This window comes from Panthera uncia, assembly GCF_023721935.1.
Source record: "Panthera uncia isolate 11264 chromosome C1 unlocalized genomic scaffold, Puncia_PCG_1.0 HiC_scaffold_3, whole genome shotgun sequence".
Taxonomy (NCBI): domain Eukaryota; kingdom Metazoa; phylum Chordata; class Mammalia; order Carnivora; family Felidae; genus Panthera; species Panthera uncia.
The window spans coordinates 78,661,434-78,677,972 of NW_026057584.1; the positions used below are offsets into that span (position 1 = coordinate 78,661,434).

The window sequence follows — 16,539 nt, forward strand, 5'->3', positions numbered from 1 at the left end:
CAGAAAATATCTGGGTGTTTTAGAGTCGATAATACTTGGTGTAGTAATGATGATAGTAATAAAAATTAGATTAGTTATTATATTTATAAATATGAAATATTTAATATTGATATATTTATACATATAAGTATATTATAAGTGATAATTGTATGAAATAAAATAACTATTTATACAATAAAAACATTATTGTTATAGAAATAATAATATTTTGGCATACTTACTAAGAACTTCACACACATCAACTCTTTGAAATTCCAACCCAAATATTTTGATTCAGGTGCTGTTATTTCCCTATTTTACAGAAGGGGAAACCAAGATATAGTTTAGTGAAGTAATTTCTCCTAAGTCACCTAGCAGGGAAATGAAGATAGGAACCAAGGCTGTAAACCTCTGAAGTTTAAGTTCTGTCTCACTGACACACTGACAAATCTACATTCAGCTTCATTTTCTATTACTGATCCGGTGACTTGAAGTATCAGCAACATATGAGATGTAAAACGTCAGCAACGTAATCAATTGTGATCAATGATGCTAAAAGAGCAGTGTGTTCCTTCCCCGGAAGAAATACAGAGAATGCCCATCCCCTCTCCATCCTAGCTAATGTTGCGTGCTTGGGATGGTGCTCTAATTTAATTAGCAAATACAGTAAATCAATTGAGTAAAGAGGAGGAAGCGTTTGTGATTTGGACAGAAAATTCAGATCTGCTCAGCTCAGGGCTGAGCAGGTAGATGGCAATGGAGTGGTCCACGATGTAATCCTGGTCCTTGTCCTTGGGGCCTGCACTGTAGTACACGCAGTAGCTGTGCCTCACTTGGGCTACCTGCTCAGCAGAACCAGTCAGCCCCAGCAACCGTGGGTGGAAGTCCTGTAGGTAGTGGGCCATGGCTGAGACAGTGTCCCACTCAGGGTCCACAGTAACGAAGATAGGCTGCACCAGGGGCAGGTGGGCTCAGCCTCCAGCTGCCGTACCACCTGCACCAACTTCTCCAGCTCATCTGGGCAGATGTTGGGGCAGTGAGTGAACCCAAAGTACATCAACACCCACTGACCCAGAAGTCGGCTTTGCAGCGAGCCTTCCCCCCCCACCCCCCCGCCTTCAGCAGGCTGAAGTCACCCTGGCCCACGGCCGCCTGGCTCAGGGCCTCCGTTCACTTTTGCTGCTGCCGCTGCTCCTTCTCAGCCCTGGTGGCCAGTCAGACCCCACCCAGCCCAGCCCCAAACAAGGTGGTGATCAACAGCCTAGTTTGAAGCCCAGGGCCCTGGGGCCAGCTCTGCCTGCCTGTGTCTCCAGGGCCCTGCCTTGACAGGAGCCGGCATATGTTGGGCCTTGCCTCCTGGGGTACAAAGGAGGGCTGGGGGCTTCCCATGACAGAGCCTGTGCCAAGCCTTGGGTAGCCAAACCAGATCTATGGGACGCAGCAAAGGCGGTCATCAGAGGAAAGTATATAGCAATCCAGGCCTTCCTAAAGAAGGAAGAAAGATCTCAGATACACAACCTAACCTTACACCTAAAAGAATTGGAAAAAGAACAGCAAATAAAACCCAAAGCCACTATAAGACAGGAAATAATAAAGATTAGAGCAGAAATTAATGCTATTGAAACAAACAAACAACAACAAAAAAAAACCAGTAAAACAGATCAATGAAACCAGAAACTGGTTCTTTGAAAGAATTAACAAAATTGATAAACCACTAGCCAGTCTAATCAAAACAAAAAAGGAAAGGACCCAAATAAATAAAATCAAGAATGAAAGAGGAGAGATAACAACCAACACAGCAGAAATACAAACAATAATAAGAGAATATGATGAGCAATTATATGCCTATATAATGGGCAATCTGGAAGAAATGGACCAATTCCTAGAAACATATACACTACCAAAACTGAAACACGAAGAAATAGAAAATTTGAACAGACCCATAACCAGTAACGAAATTGAATTAGTAATAAAAAATCTGCCAAAAAACAAGAGTCCAGGGCCAGATGGCTTTCCAGGGGAATTCTACCAAACATTTAAGGAAGAGTTAACACCCGCTCTCTTGAAGCTGTTCCAAAAAATAGAAGTAGAAGGAAAACTTCCAAACTCTTTCTATGAGGCCAGCATTACCTTGATTCCAAAACCAAACAGAGACCCCACTAAAAAGGAGAACTGTAGACCAATTTCCCTGATAAACATGGATGCAAAAATCCTCAATAAGATATTAGCCAACTGGATCCAACAATACATTAAAAAATTATTCACCACGACCAAGCGGGATTTATACCTGGGATGCAGGGCTGGTTCAATATCTGCAAAACAATTAACGTGATTCATCACATCAATAAAAGAAAGGACAAGAACCATATGATCCTCTCAATAAATGTGCAGAAAACATTTGACAAAATACAGCATCCTTTCTTGATAAAAACCCTCAAGAAAGTAGGGATAGAAGGAGCATACCTCGAGATCATAAAAGCCATATATGAACGACCCAACGCTAATATCATCCTCAATGGGGAAAAACTGAGAGCTTTCCCCCTAAGGTCAGGAACGAGACAGGGATGTCCACTCTTGCCACTGTTATTCAACATAGTATTGGAAGTCTTAGCCTCTGCAGTCAGACAACACAAAGAAATAAAAGGCATCTAAATTGGCCAGGAGGAGGTCAAACTTTCACTCTTCGCACATGACATGCTACTCTGTATGGAAAACCCAAAGGATTACACCAAAAAACTGCTAGAACTGATCCATGAATTCAGCAAAGTTGCAGGATATAAAATCAATGCACAGAAATTGGTTGTATTCCTATTCACCAACAATGAAGCAACAGAGAAATCAAGAAATCGATCCCATTTACATTGCACCCAAAACCATAAAATACCTAGGAATAAATCTAACCAAAGAGGTGAAAAATCTATACACTCAAAACTATAGAAAGCTTATGAAATAAACTGAAGAAGACACACAAAAAATGGAAAAAGATTCCATGCTCCTGGATAGGAAGAACAAATATGGTTAAAATGTCAATACTACCCAAAGCAATCTACATATTCAATGCAATCCCTATCAAAATAACACCAGCATTCTTCACAGAGCTAAAACAAACAGTCCCAAAATTTGTATAGAACCAGAAAAGACCCCGAATAGCCAAAACAATCTTGAAAAAGAAAACCAAAGCCGGAGGCATCACAATCCTGGACTTTAAGATGTATTACAAAGCCGCAATCATCAAGACAGTAGAGTACTGGCACAAAAACAGACACTCAGATCAATGGAACAGAATAGAAAGCCCAGAAATGGACCCGCAAACATTTGGCCAACTAATCTTTGACAAAGCAGGAAAGAATATCCAATGGAATAAAGACAGTCTCTTCAGCAAATGGTGCTGGGAAAACCAGACAGCGACATTCAGGAGAATGTACCTGGATCACTTACACCATACACGAAAATAAGCTCAAAATGGATGAAAGACCTAGATGTAAGACAGGAAGCCATCAAAATCCTCGAGGAGAAAGAAGGAAAAACCTTTTTGATCTTGGCTGCAGCAACTTCTTACTCAACGCGTCTCCGGAGGCAAGGGAAACAAAAACAAAAATGAACTACTGGGACCTCATCAAAATAAAAAGCTTCTGGGGCGCCTGGGTGGCTCAGTCGGTTGGGCAGCCGACTTCGGCTTGGGTCATGATCTTGCAGTCCGTGGGTTCGAGCCCCGCGTCAGGCTCTGTGCTGACGGCTCGGAGCCTGGAGCCTGTTTCAGATTCTGTGTCTCCCTCTCTCTGACCCTCCCCCATTCATGCTCTGTCTCTCTCTGTCTCAAAAATGGATAAACGTTAAAAAAAATAAATAAATAAATAAAAATAAATAGCTTCTGCACAGCGAAGGAAACAATCAGCAAAACTAAAAGACAACTGACAGAATGGGAGAAGATATTTTCAAACGACATATCAGATAAAGGGTTAGTATCCAAAATCTATAAAGAACTGATCAAAGTCAACACCCAAAAAACAAGTAATCCAGTGAAGAAATGGGCAAAAAACATGAAGAAACACTTCTCCAAAGAAGACATGCAGATAGCCAACCGACACATGAAAAAATGCTCAACATCACTCATCATCAGGGAAATACAAATCAAAACCACAATGAGATACCACCTCACACCTGTCAGAATGGCTAATGTTAACAACTCAGGCAACAACAGATGTTGGCGAGGAAGCAGAGAATGAGGATCTCTTTTGCATTGTTGGTGGGAATGTAAGCTGGTGCAGCCGCTCTGGAAAACAGTATGGAGGTTTCTCGAAAAATTAAAAATAGAACTACCCTATGACGCAAGAATTGCACTACTAGGCATTTATCCAAGGGATACAGGTGTGCTGTTTCTAAGGGACACATGCACCCCAATGTTTATAGCAGCACTAACAACAGTAGCGAAAGTATGGAAAGAGCCTAAATGTCCATCGATGGATGAATGGATAAAGAAGATGTGGTATATATATACAATGGAGTGATAGTTGGCAATAGAAAAGAATGGAATCTTTCCATTTGCAACTATGTGGATAGAACTGGAGGGTATTATGCTAAGCGAAAGTAGTCAGTCAGAGAAAGGCAAAAATCATATGACTTCACTCATATGAGGACTCTAAGAGACAAAACAGATGAATATAAGTGAAGGGAAGGAAAATTAATATAAAAACAGGGAGGGGGATGAAACATAAGAGACTCATAAATATGGAGAACAAACTGAGGGATTGTGGGATGGGGGATTGGCTAAATGTGTAAGGGGCACTAAGGAATCTATTCCTGAAATCATTGTTGCACTATATGCTAACTAATTTGGATGTAAATTTTAAAAAATAAAATTAAAAAAAAAAATGAGAAAAAAATTATTAAAGCTATTTAGGAAAATTATTAGGCACATTCTATTAAGTTGAGCATATGTGCATCTCACAACCCAACAAATGCACTTTAGGTGCATATATATGAGGAATTCTGGCACTTGAGTTCTGGGACACGTGTACCAAAATGGTCATATAGCAGCAATAATAAAGCCTCAGACTAAAACCAACCAAAATGTCCCTCAACAGAATGGGTAAATAAATTTTGACATAGTCATACAGTGGAATATTATAAAATAGTGAAAATGACCTACAGCTACATCTATTAACATAAATGAATCTCAAAACAAAAATATAGGAGCAAAGCAAGAACAAAAAATGAAGTCACAAAAGAAATAGAAGAGTATGATTCCATTATTTAATTTCAAAATCTGGTTGAACTAAAGAATATAATCTTTAGCAATGCATACAAAGATAGTAAAATTGTGAGGAAAAGCAAAGTAATGGTAAACCAAAATCAGGATAGGTGGGGGTTGGGGCAGAGAGGAGGAGATTATCAGAGAGAGGCATACATGTGGGTTTCTAAGGCACTGATAGTGTTCTTTCTCTGAAACTGAGTGGTGAGAACATGTGTAAGCCTTTCATTATTATTCTTTAGGCTATACATATATGTGAAATAAAGTCTTACAAATGTGTATATTGAACAACAGCAAGAGTTATTAAAGACATATCTTTGAAGGCACGGGGCTCAGATAGTTTTGTAAGTGAGTTCAAACAAACATTATAAGTCAGATATATCTCATCCTAATCCAACTGTTACAAAGCAAAGAAACAAATACGGAAAATGTCTACATTTACTTATAATCATAATCTTGATATTAAAATCTGAAAAAGAAAGAATGCCCTGTGAAACCAACTACAGATCAAAGATAAATGTAAAAATCAAAATTACTTATATCCAGCAGCATATTGAAAACCATTGTGATAATGGCTCAATGGTCTCCAAATGCCCATATAAAATGGAAGTTATATAGATACTAGATATGCTAAGAGAGGGCCACTAAGAAGATAAGTCATACTTATCTTCTTGGCATGCCTATTTTTTAACATTCTGCATTTTAAATTGTGAATTGTATAGGTCTTTATCTAAACCTAAGCAAGTTCGTATTGACTGATCCTTAATAAACAAAATGCCCACTGAACTTTGGAAAAAAAATGGTTAGAGATATAAAATGCTGTCTTCAGCTGGGTTAAAATAGTTTCATTGCAAATATGCACTCTGCAAAGTAGTGAACTTCTTGTCACCAGTGGTAATCAAATAGAGGACTGTCATTCAAGAGATTTCTCCTTGGAAAAGCTACTGGAACTGATACTTGTGAAGCTTCCAACCTGGAAGTGGTGCACTTTTGTGAGTTAAGTGTTTCCTTTGAGTAGTTCCTGGTCTCTTGAGAAGACCGTGACGTGAAGCCCACGCATATTTACCGGCAGCATTTAAGCAAGAACTAAGGGTGATAACAGGTGTGAAGTCCTCTGACTTTTACACTTAGAATGCCCTACTTTACTTCAGTTGTGGAGTCCAGTGGTTGCTTACTGTAATTGAAATTCCCCTAGAGAAAACAAATAAGAACTTTCCCAGTACAATACAGAGAATGTAGTATGTTTTATTTTGAAATATTAGTATTTTAAAATGTACTATTTTAAAATATTAGTATTAAAAATATTAGTATTTTAGAATGTGCTATTTCAAAGCTTTCTCTAGCATTGTTTCTTTTCTCTAGCATCCTTTCTTATTTTACAAGTAGAGCCTGAAATGTCATTGTCTTTCCCAGTCACAAAATCTCACCTCCTCTGAAATTGAATAAAGTTAAAAAACAAAAAAAGAAACCTCACATGTGTTTGTTAACATAGATTTATTAATATGTGCATGTATGAAATCCATGTACATATCTAAATATGCTTGCAACAGATAGAGAAGTAGTCTTTGATGTTACTTCAAGTAATCACTATGAGTTCTTTATATGAAAATGTTTTCCCTACTGACAAAGAACCTTGGCTTTTAATCAGAGTTTCAGTCCCACAAAGCAACTAAGGTATATCTGATATATATTCTTGAAAACCAAGGTTCTGAGAATCATAGACCTTTCCTGCATTTGTTATTTTTGTTATTATTTTTTTAGTAGTTGAGGGATTTCTGGTTATTTTTTCTAATAACTCTTCTCTGTCTTCCTGACTTCTGTTAAAAATTTTTTTCAACGTTTATTTATTTTTGAGACACAGAAAGTGAGCGGGGATTGGGGCAGAGAGAGAGGGAGACACAGAATCTGAAGCAGGTTCCAGGCTCTGAGCTGTCAGCACAGAGCCTGATGTGGGGCTTGAAACTCACGAACCATGAGATAGTGACCTGAGCCAAAGTTGGATGCTTAAACGACTCAGCCACCCAGGCACCCCTGAGCTGGTCTTGTATGCCAAATATTATCTTAGACACAGTAATGTACAGTTGGGAGAAACCTAGATATTCTTCAGTAGCAGAGAGGATTGTGAAAGCCAACAACCCTCAAACAATCCATAAGGAAGGAAGCTGTTTACCTAGGCCCTAACAGTTCTAAATTAGTCATGGTAACAGAAGAAAGAATTTTCCCAAGAGAGAATTGCATCAAAAAGTGTAAAAGGGACTCTTCCTTAGGCACTATTAAGAACTTCCTGTTTGGTTGCCTGGTGGCTGAGTCGACTGCTGTTCAGGTCATGATCTCATGGTTTGTGAGTTCAAGCCCCACATCAGGCTCTGTTGCTGACAGCTCAGAGCCTGGAGTCTGCTTTGGATTCTGTGTCTACTTCTCTTTCTGTCCCTCCACCACTCATGCTCTCTCTCTGTCAAAAATAAATAAACAGTAAAAAAAAAAAAAAAAAAAGAACTTGTTTAATGAACAACTATTACCTCCTTTTACATATTTGAACTTTATTTACTTTCTACGTATGGTTCTGCTTAGGGGAGTTAGCCTTTGCTGCAGTTGCAGGAACACTGGTCCTCATTAGACAAGTCAGACTGGGAACATTGAGGGGGGTTGATTTTCAACCCCAAAGAAAAAATGCAAATGTTCAAACAGAATGTTTGGCAGCATTAACTAAACCCACGTTAACTTTAAGAACATTTAGTGAATCATTCACAATTAATTTCTGAATCATTTTGGAAGATATAGATAGCATGAATAGCAGTTTCATCCTTCCTGATGTTAATAGTACTCCCACAGAAATAACATTACATCCCACTGCACCCTGGGGATCAGAACAGCGTCCCCTTTGTCATATTTGTGCACGCACTTAGAAATAGTAAGTTTGTGGGGCGCCTGGGTGGCGTGTCACTGGGTGACACTGGTTGAGTGTCCATCTTTGGCTCAGGTCATGATCTCTCGGTTCATGAGTTCGAGCCCCTCGTTGGGCTCTGTGCTGACAGCTCGGAGCCTGGAGCCTGCTTCGGATTCTGCATCTCCTTCTCTCTCTATCCATTCCCCGCTTGTGACTCTGTCTCTCTCTGTCTCTCAAAAATAAATGAATAAATGTAAAAAAAAAATAGTAAGTTTGCTTCAAAAGGAAATTTGCACAGAGTTCCCTGGCTTCATCAAAAACCTTTTCAGTCAACAAATATTGATGGACTATTGTTCTAGGCTTTATAAGGAAGGCAGAGTTTCTGTCCTCAAGAAACTTACAATGTATTTGAGCAGAGAAATTCAAATTAAAAATAGTGTTGTATCACCAGTCAGGGCAGTCAGACTTGGGAGGAATTCTCCAGCTCTTATGGATGCATGTAAACGTGTTATCAGTGTTGTTCCACAGATGCCATTTTAATTATTTCTTAATTAGTCCATGAATTCCTTAAGGAACAGGAACAGTGTTCTGTAAGTCTTTGTGTCCTCTGCAGCTTTTAGTACACATTTGTTAAGATCTTGGAGAAATTACTTTCTCGTCTTTGTGAATTGTTTTCTCCTGTTGTCCAATGTCTCAGAAATTTTCTAGGAAAACATCTGGGTTTTCCCATGCTGTGATGTTGTCCTTCAATAGGTGAGATAGCATTTTTTTTTTTTTTTTTACTGTAAGTGGATGATATGGCATTTTCTAATCAGAGACTCTTAGGAAGGAAATTAGCATTTTATAGCTATTAATTCATCCCTTGTCCCTAAGCAGAAGTGTGACATGTTCCCACCTGTCACCTACTCTAAAGGCTGGTGATATTTTAGTCACGTCTTCAATAAAGAGCTGCATATGAGGGTGGTCCCAGACTGTATTGTTCACTGTTGGTAGAACTGAAACAAGAACTCTATTTGTCAGAGCTATGCCAAAAATAACCAAACCATTTAAGACTGTATCGTCATGAATGAAACACCCTGGCAAAGCAGGTTAAGTCCATAGGCTTCAGTGTTTCAGATGTTAACAAACAGTAAGTCCTTGCAGCCTAACAACAAGTTGGAGTGAGGTGCTGAAGAGATAAGTAGGCTTTGAAATAAGATGGAAATGGCTTAGAACCAGGGCCAAATGTCTTACTTGCAAAATGATTACATTACCCCGAAGTCCACCCACCCCTCATTTTTATCCTTTTCATGGCTTTTCAGAAATGAATGCCAGTAAGCTTTTCAGTGCCATTACCACCAAGTTAATGTTTTTCTGTTGTGGAATTCAGGAAATCAGAGGCTCAGAATTAATTTTTGAAATTAAGAAAGACTTTTATTATAGATTAGGCAAACTTGTCTTTGTGTAGCTCTTGGTTACAGTGACAGAAGAGTATTTCAGTCAATAGGTATTTGTTCCTTTTAAAATTTAACATATGCAAGGTGCCTGGGTGGCTCAGTCAGTTGAGCGTCCGACTTTGGCTCGGGTCATGATCTCGCAGTTCATGAGTTCAAGTCCCACGTTGGGCTCTGTGCTGACAGCTCAGAGCCTAGAGCCTGTTCCGGATTCTGTGTCTCCCTCTCTCTCTCTGCCCCTCCCCCACTCACGCTCTCTCTCTCAAAAATAAACATTAAAAAAAATTAAAACTTAACATATGCTATGGCTTAATAAGATTCTTCCAAGAGAAATCAGAAAATAAATTGTCCAGAGGAGTCCTCTTGGCTCTATTATGAATTTCTGACTATATATAGTTAATATTAATAGGACATGGGTTGGGGCCCATGTGGAAGAAATCTATGCTATCAACATATCTTGAAATACTGTGACTGTTAAAGTTACAGGTAATGAATCAATCATAGGCATATAAGCTGTTACTCAGGTGGTAGATTCATATTTTGGATTTATGGGTTAATATTATCCCCCTTCTATATAGGAGGAAATAGTAGCTGTTTAAACAGAAAAACAAAAACAAACTTTATAGTCATATGATATTTCCTGTTTTAGTATCATTTGGGCACAATTTAGAAATATAATTTGGGTAAAATTATGCCTCAGAATAACTCTGTAAATATTACTATAAAATTCTGCTGTCTGGAGGCAATACCAATGGACCATGAAGATGACTCCCAGTTAGTGAACAATGACAGGGCTCAGGAGAATGAGACAGTCTTTCATCCTGCCCCTGACTGGGGCCCAAATTCTTGGACTCAGTAAAGGAGCAGTTTGTTCCCAGATGTGCAGTGATGGAGTGAGAGTTGATGCTGAAGGTCACCTATTTTAGAACTCTGTTTAGGGGCTTCTGATTCTAGCTGTGATGGAGTACCTCTTACCAGCCTACTCTTTCTGATATCAACTATAAAAGATGGGTAAAATTCTAGGTAAACAAACAAAAACCAAAATCTTCATGGACTCATTGAAGAATAACTAGACATCCAGGATTTGAGGGGCTAAGACCTCATAGAGAAAAAAAAATATGTGGATGTGAGTTTTATATTCATTGCTGCTTTTACCCCCTCAGGACATGGCACACAGGCTGAAAAGAAAGTAACGTCTTTTGAGTTCTGGCAGCCTCACTGGGTGTACAATAAAAATTTGGAATTTAAAGCTACTAAGACAACTAGGACCTGAAAGATCTTTGTACTGAAAAGAGAAATCTGCAGAGAATCGCATGCAGCACTCTTTGTGCAGTTTTCCTTTGAGTCATTTGGTTACTTCTAAGCTGTATGTGCACAGGATGAGACACATAGAAACTCAGCAGAATACAGTTGTAAAGAGGCGACAAAACTAAGCTGTAAATATTTTGGCAAATTGATGGTACTGAGAAAAAACTGGAATTCAAGTTTGCCAAGAAGGGTCCCTCAAAAATACATCTGGCTTTCATGTGAGATTCCTAAAGGGCCATCCCCTAGGAAAAAAGACAAAGAATGAAAGGTCAGCAAATTTATGAGGTCAGCATAACCTGGAAATTAAGACCTAGTAAAGAAATTACAAAAAGGAAAATTTTAAAACCAATTTCTTATATAAGTATAGATTAAAAATCTTAAATAGAATATTAGCAAATCAAACCCTTCATGACCAAGATGAGTTTATTCTAGAAATAACATGGTTGATTTAATATTAAAAATTCAATCATCATTAATATGCCACAGGAAGAATTTGAGAAAACCACATGGTCATCTCAGTAGATTCAGAAAAAACATTTGATAAAATTCAATACCGTTCATGCTAAAATCTCCTAGGATCTAGAAATAGAAAGAACTGTTCTTAACTATCAATGGATATCTCTAAAAAACATACATAATAGGGAGATAGTAAATGCCTTCTTTCTCTCAGTTAGGAATAACACAGGATGTTCAATATCACCATTTTAATTCAATATTGTACAGGAAGGTGTAGCCAGTGCAACAGACAAAAAAAAAATGAGTCTTAAGAATTTGAAAAATTTTTAATTTCATTATTTGGAGATGATGTGATTATGTTTATAGAAAATCCAAAATCTATAAACAAAATACATTAGGCTTGATAAATGAATTAGCAAGGTAACTAAATACAAGGTAACTGTAAAAAAAACTATTTTTTTATATAGCAGCAATAAATATACAGATAATTCATTTAAAAAATGATACTCTTTACAATGACATAAAAACATTAAACACCTAGAAATAAATAAATCAAACAGAAAACTACAAGATATTATTGAGGTAAATGAAAGAAGAACTAAGTAAAAGAAGGGATATGCTATTTCTAAAGATTAGAAAATGCAGTGCAAAGATATCTGTTCTCCCTAAACTGATTTATAGATTTAATGCAATCTCAATCAACATTCCACTAGCACTTCTGGGTGTCTAGGTTAAGTGTCCAACTCTTGATTTCAGCCCAGTTCATGATCTCATGGTTTATGAATTTGAGCCCTGCATTGGGCTCTGCGCTGACAGTGCAGGGCCTTCTTGGGATTCTCTCTCTCTCTCTCTCTCTCTCTCTCCCTCTCTCTCTCTCTCTCTTCCCTCCCTCTCTTAAAAATAAATAAGTAAGCTTAAAGAAATTCCACTAGCACTTCTATAAATGAAAACTGATAAGGTAATTCTACAATTATTATGGGAAAGCAAAAGATCTAGAAAGTCAAGACAATGTGAAGATCAAAATTTGAAGACGTAAGCCACCAAATGTCAATACTTTCATAAAAGTCTAAAATGAAAGCATTATTTTATTGGCACAAAGATAGATAAATAGACCATTGAGCAGAATAGTGGGTCCAGAAATAGATCTACACATATACAGTCACTTGACTTTCAACAAAGATGTAATTTTAATGCAGTGTAATTTTAAATTACAAAGATGTAATTTTAATGTAATTTAATTTTGAGGAAAATATTTTAAAAAGTAAATTGAAATAGATTAATTGAATTGGATTATGCACATGGAAAAAATATCTTGACTCCTACCTTATACCGTACACAAAAATTAATTCTGGATTGATTTAATGTATGTAGTTAGTTAAATATAGAATGCTTAAATGTAATTATGCTTAAATGTGAAAAGTAAGACAGTAAGTTTTTTAAAGATGATCATACAACAAGATTTCCATGACCATGGGTTGAGGAAAGATTTCAAAAAAGGACACAGAAACACTATATAAAGGATAAACTTGACATATTGCATGTGATTAAAAATTACAAAATTCGGTTAATCAAAAGATACTATGAAGAGAGTTGAAACTTAAGCCATAGAGGGCGAAAAGCAGTTTAAATTGCATATATCTAGCAAAGATTACTATGAAGAAATAGTAATAAATAGGAAGACAATCCAAATAAAATAGGCAAAAGACTTGAATTGGCAATTAGGAATATATACAAATTGTTCATATGAAAGGACATTCAACATCATTAATAGAGTTATGCACGCTATATCCACAATGACATAGCACCACCCATTCAACAGTGACTACAATGAGAAAAAAAAAAAAAGAACAGATAACGCCAATTGATAGTAAGAATGTAGAATAATGAATTCTTCCACACTGCTGGGGGAATGTAAATTGGTACCCCTGCTGTGGAAAACAACTTGCAGTATCTACTGAAATTAAATACACATAAACCTCATGTCACAGAAATTCCAATCATAGGTATACACCTAACAGAAATGCATACATATGTTCACCAAAAACATATACAAAATGTTTATATTACCATTATTTGCAAGAGTTCCAGAATGTAAATAACCCAAATGTTCTTCAGTAAGTTGTGGTATATTTTACAATAGACACTGAAGAAAGATCCAACTACAGCTACAAGTAAAAATTTGGATCAATCTCACAGATAAAATGTTGAGCAAAAATGCCAGACTCAAAAGAGTACATACTATAAGATAATGTGTGATTCCATTTATATAAAGTTCAACAAAAAAACCACTAATCTATGGTGATGAAGTCAGAATTGGTTACCTTTCGAGGAATAATGATTGAGACTGATTGAGAAAGGACAGGGGGAGGTTTCTGGGGTGCTGATAATAGCTTTGGTCTTAATTTACATGGTAACCTGAGTGTGTTGAATTCATAAAAATTTGTTGAGCTGTGCTCTTTATTATATAAACAGTGATCTTTAATATATATATATATTCTATCTCAATACATAAGTTTACCATGAAGAATCCCCCCCTCCCCATGTATTTTCAGTGATAAATTCATACCATTTCAAAATATCAGGTTTTGATCCTACTTTGAAAGAACATTGCCTAGTGATAGGTTTTTATAGTTAGGCAGTTGTAAGATTATACCTATTGTATACCAGTTGTAAGATTATAAAGTTGTACTATTATAGCTATTACTTGGAAAGCAGACCACAATTCTTTGTGTCATCTTTATTACAACCCATCTATTTAAAAAGATCCAACTAGTTATTTTATTTCTATTTATAATGGTGAATCATTCTACAGTGATATATTCTACAGTCAACTCTAAACAACACAAGATTTATCAATAGTTTGGGTCTCAGCAAACTTGTGGTGATTCTCAACTGGTCTTGGTAGCTTAAGGAAAGCTCCATTTTAGTAAGGAAGTGGTTCTGGTTTAGCTTCAAGTAACTGAGTGAATTTATCTTGGCCTTGAAACATCAAAGGCAGTTGGGTTGAATTTGGCTGTGTGCACGTATGTTTTGTCTGCTACTATTCATTTTGGGTAACTGGGAAACAAAATTCTACTTAATTTTAGGGTCTTTAAACATATGGCTATTTTAATGAGTATAACACTGGATTATATCCTTAAAATAGCATGATTAAGGGTTTATAGAAAAATATTAAAATCTTCCAACCATGACCTTCATTACTAGCTAGTGTGTCAATGTACAATTCACAGAACTAACCACACCAGGTCCTTAAAAGTTCAATGTAGTTTGATTGAATAAATAGTAAATGAAGGACTTATGATGCCTTTTTTTTTTTTTTAACGTTTATTTATTTTTGAGACAGAGAGAGACAGAGCATGAACGGGGGAGGGTCAGAGAGAGGGAGACACAGAATCCGAAACAGGTTCCAGGCTCCGAGCTGTCAGCACAGAGCCCAACACGGGCTCAAACTCACGGACCGCGAAATCATGACCTGAGCCAAAGTCGGCCGCTTAACTGACTGAGCCACCCAGGCGCCCCTGTGATGCCTTCTGATATTAATTATTGATATATCTTCTTTAGCTGACCCTTCTATTCATAGGTAATAAAATAGGCATTATGATTCCTTGATATTCAGGTATTAATTAAGTTGGTCATCTTAATAATAAAGTCAAGATGCGGTAATAGCACAAATGTCTTAAGGAATTGTCATTGTTATAGCTGAAAAAGTGCATTAATTACCGAATTATAAGCCCATGATGTCAAGTACCTGAAGAATAGACAAAAAACAACATTTCCAGAACAGTGCTGTGCTGCTTGTCATTTGCTCACCGCCTCTTAGACTAGTCTTATTAACAAAAAAAATTGGAGATTTAAAAAAAGAATTTTCAGAAATTTCAGAGAAAATGAAAACTCTAATTTCTATTTTGGTGTGATAACTAATAGAGGGTTTGTACATACTCTATGAACATGGGTCTTTTAAAAATGATGAAATTAAGAAAGTAGATAAAAAAAGTAATAGTGGCTAGCTAGCCTGGATTTCTCTCAAAGCGGAGCTTGAATGAAGGCTTGGATGAAAGTTTATTTGGAATGTAATTTCAGGGTCCTGGGGTGAAGAGTAAGAGAAATTAATCAGGGAATTGGTTAGTGTTATCATGGTGTATCTTTTCTCATCTTTGTACATTTAACCTATTCTTGTTTTTAATATTTAAAGTGAATTTCTTATAGGCAGCTTACAGTTGGGTCTTACATTCTTATCCAATATGACAAACTCTACTTTTAAATGGGGGTGTTTGGGTACTTTAGGTTTTAGATTTTAGGTAATTAGATTTTATGTGATGATTCTTTTGTTGGATTTAACTCAACTATATTGTTGTTTGCTTTTTTAAATTCTATCTGTTCTTTTGTTTGTTTGTTTTTCTCTTTTCCTGCCGTTTTTTTGGAATTAAAGAAATGATTTAATTTTATCTCTTCTGTTGGCTTAATAGAGATACTTTTTTGGTGTTATTTTAGAAGTACTTTAAGCCTTGTAGCATACCTCTTTAACTTACGACAGCCTACTTTTAAGTGACATTGTATTGCTTCATGAATAATATGATAAACTAACAAAGTTGTACTTCTATTTCTTCCCTCCAGGCCTTTATGCACTGTTGTCATATGTTTTTATTTCTATATATGTTAAAAATCTCATACTTCTTGATTATTATTTTTGCTTTAAACGGTTGATTATATTTTAGAGATTTATATAAATAAAATAAAATAAATATTTATAAAAATAGTCTTTATATTTACCTGTGTAGTTACATTTGTGGTGCTCTTCATTTCTTTGTGTAGATCTATGTGTTTTCCTGGTATTATTTTTCATCTGCTTAAAGGTCTTCTTTTCATATATTCTATAATGTAAGTTCAATGTTACTGAATATTTTTAGTTTTTGGAAGCCTGAAAAATCTTTATTTTGTCTTCTTTGCTGAAAATTATTTTTTTCTGAATAAAGAATTCCACATTGCCAATTATTTCTTTAGTGGTCCATCACTGTCTTCCACCTTGCATCATTTCCAAAAGGAAATCTGTTGTCATCTTGATCTTTGTTCTATTGTAGGTAATGCATTGTTTTCCTTTGGCTGCTTTTAAAGTTTCCTCTTTGTCCTTGATTTCAAGGATTTGATTATGATGAGTCTTATAATAGTTTTCTTCATCTTTCTGATGCATGGAGTTTGTTGAGCTTCTTGGATCTGTGAATTTATAG

General features: G+C 36.5%; 1 pseudogene; it reads right to left on the minus strand.

Annotated features, from left to right (window-relative positions):
* Positions 1-650: 650 nt before the first annotated feature.
* Positions 651-16,539, minus strand: part of LOC125911411 (protein SCO2 homolog, mitochondrial-like) — a 44,162-nt pseudogene continuing 28,273 nt past the window's right edge.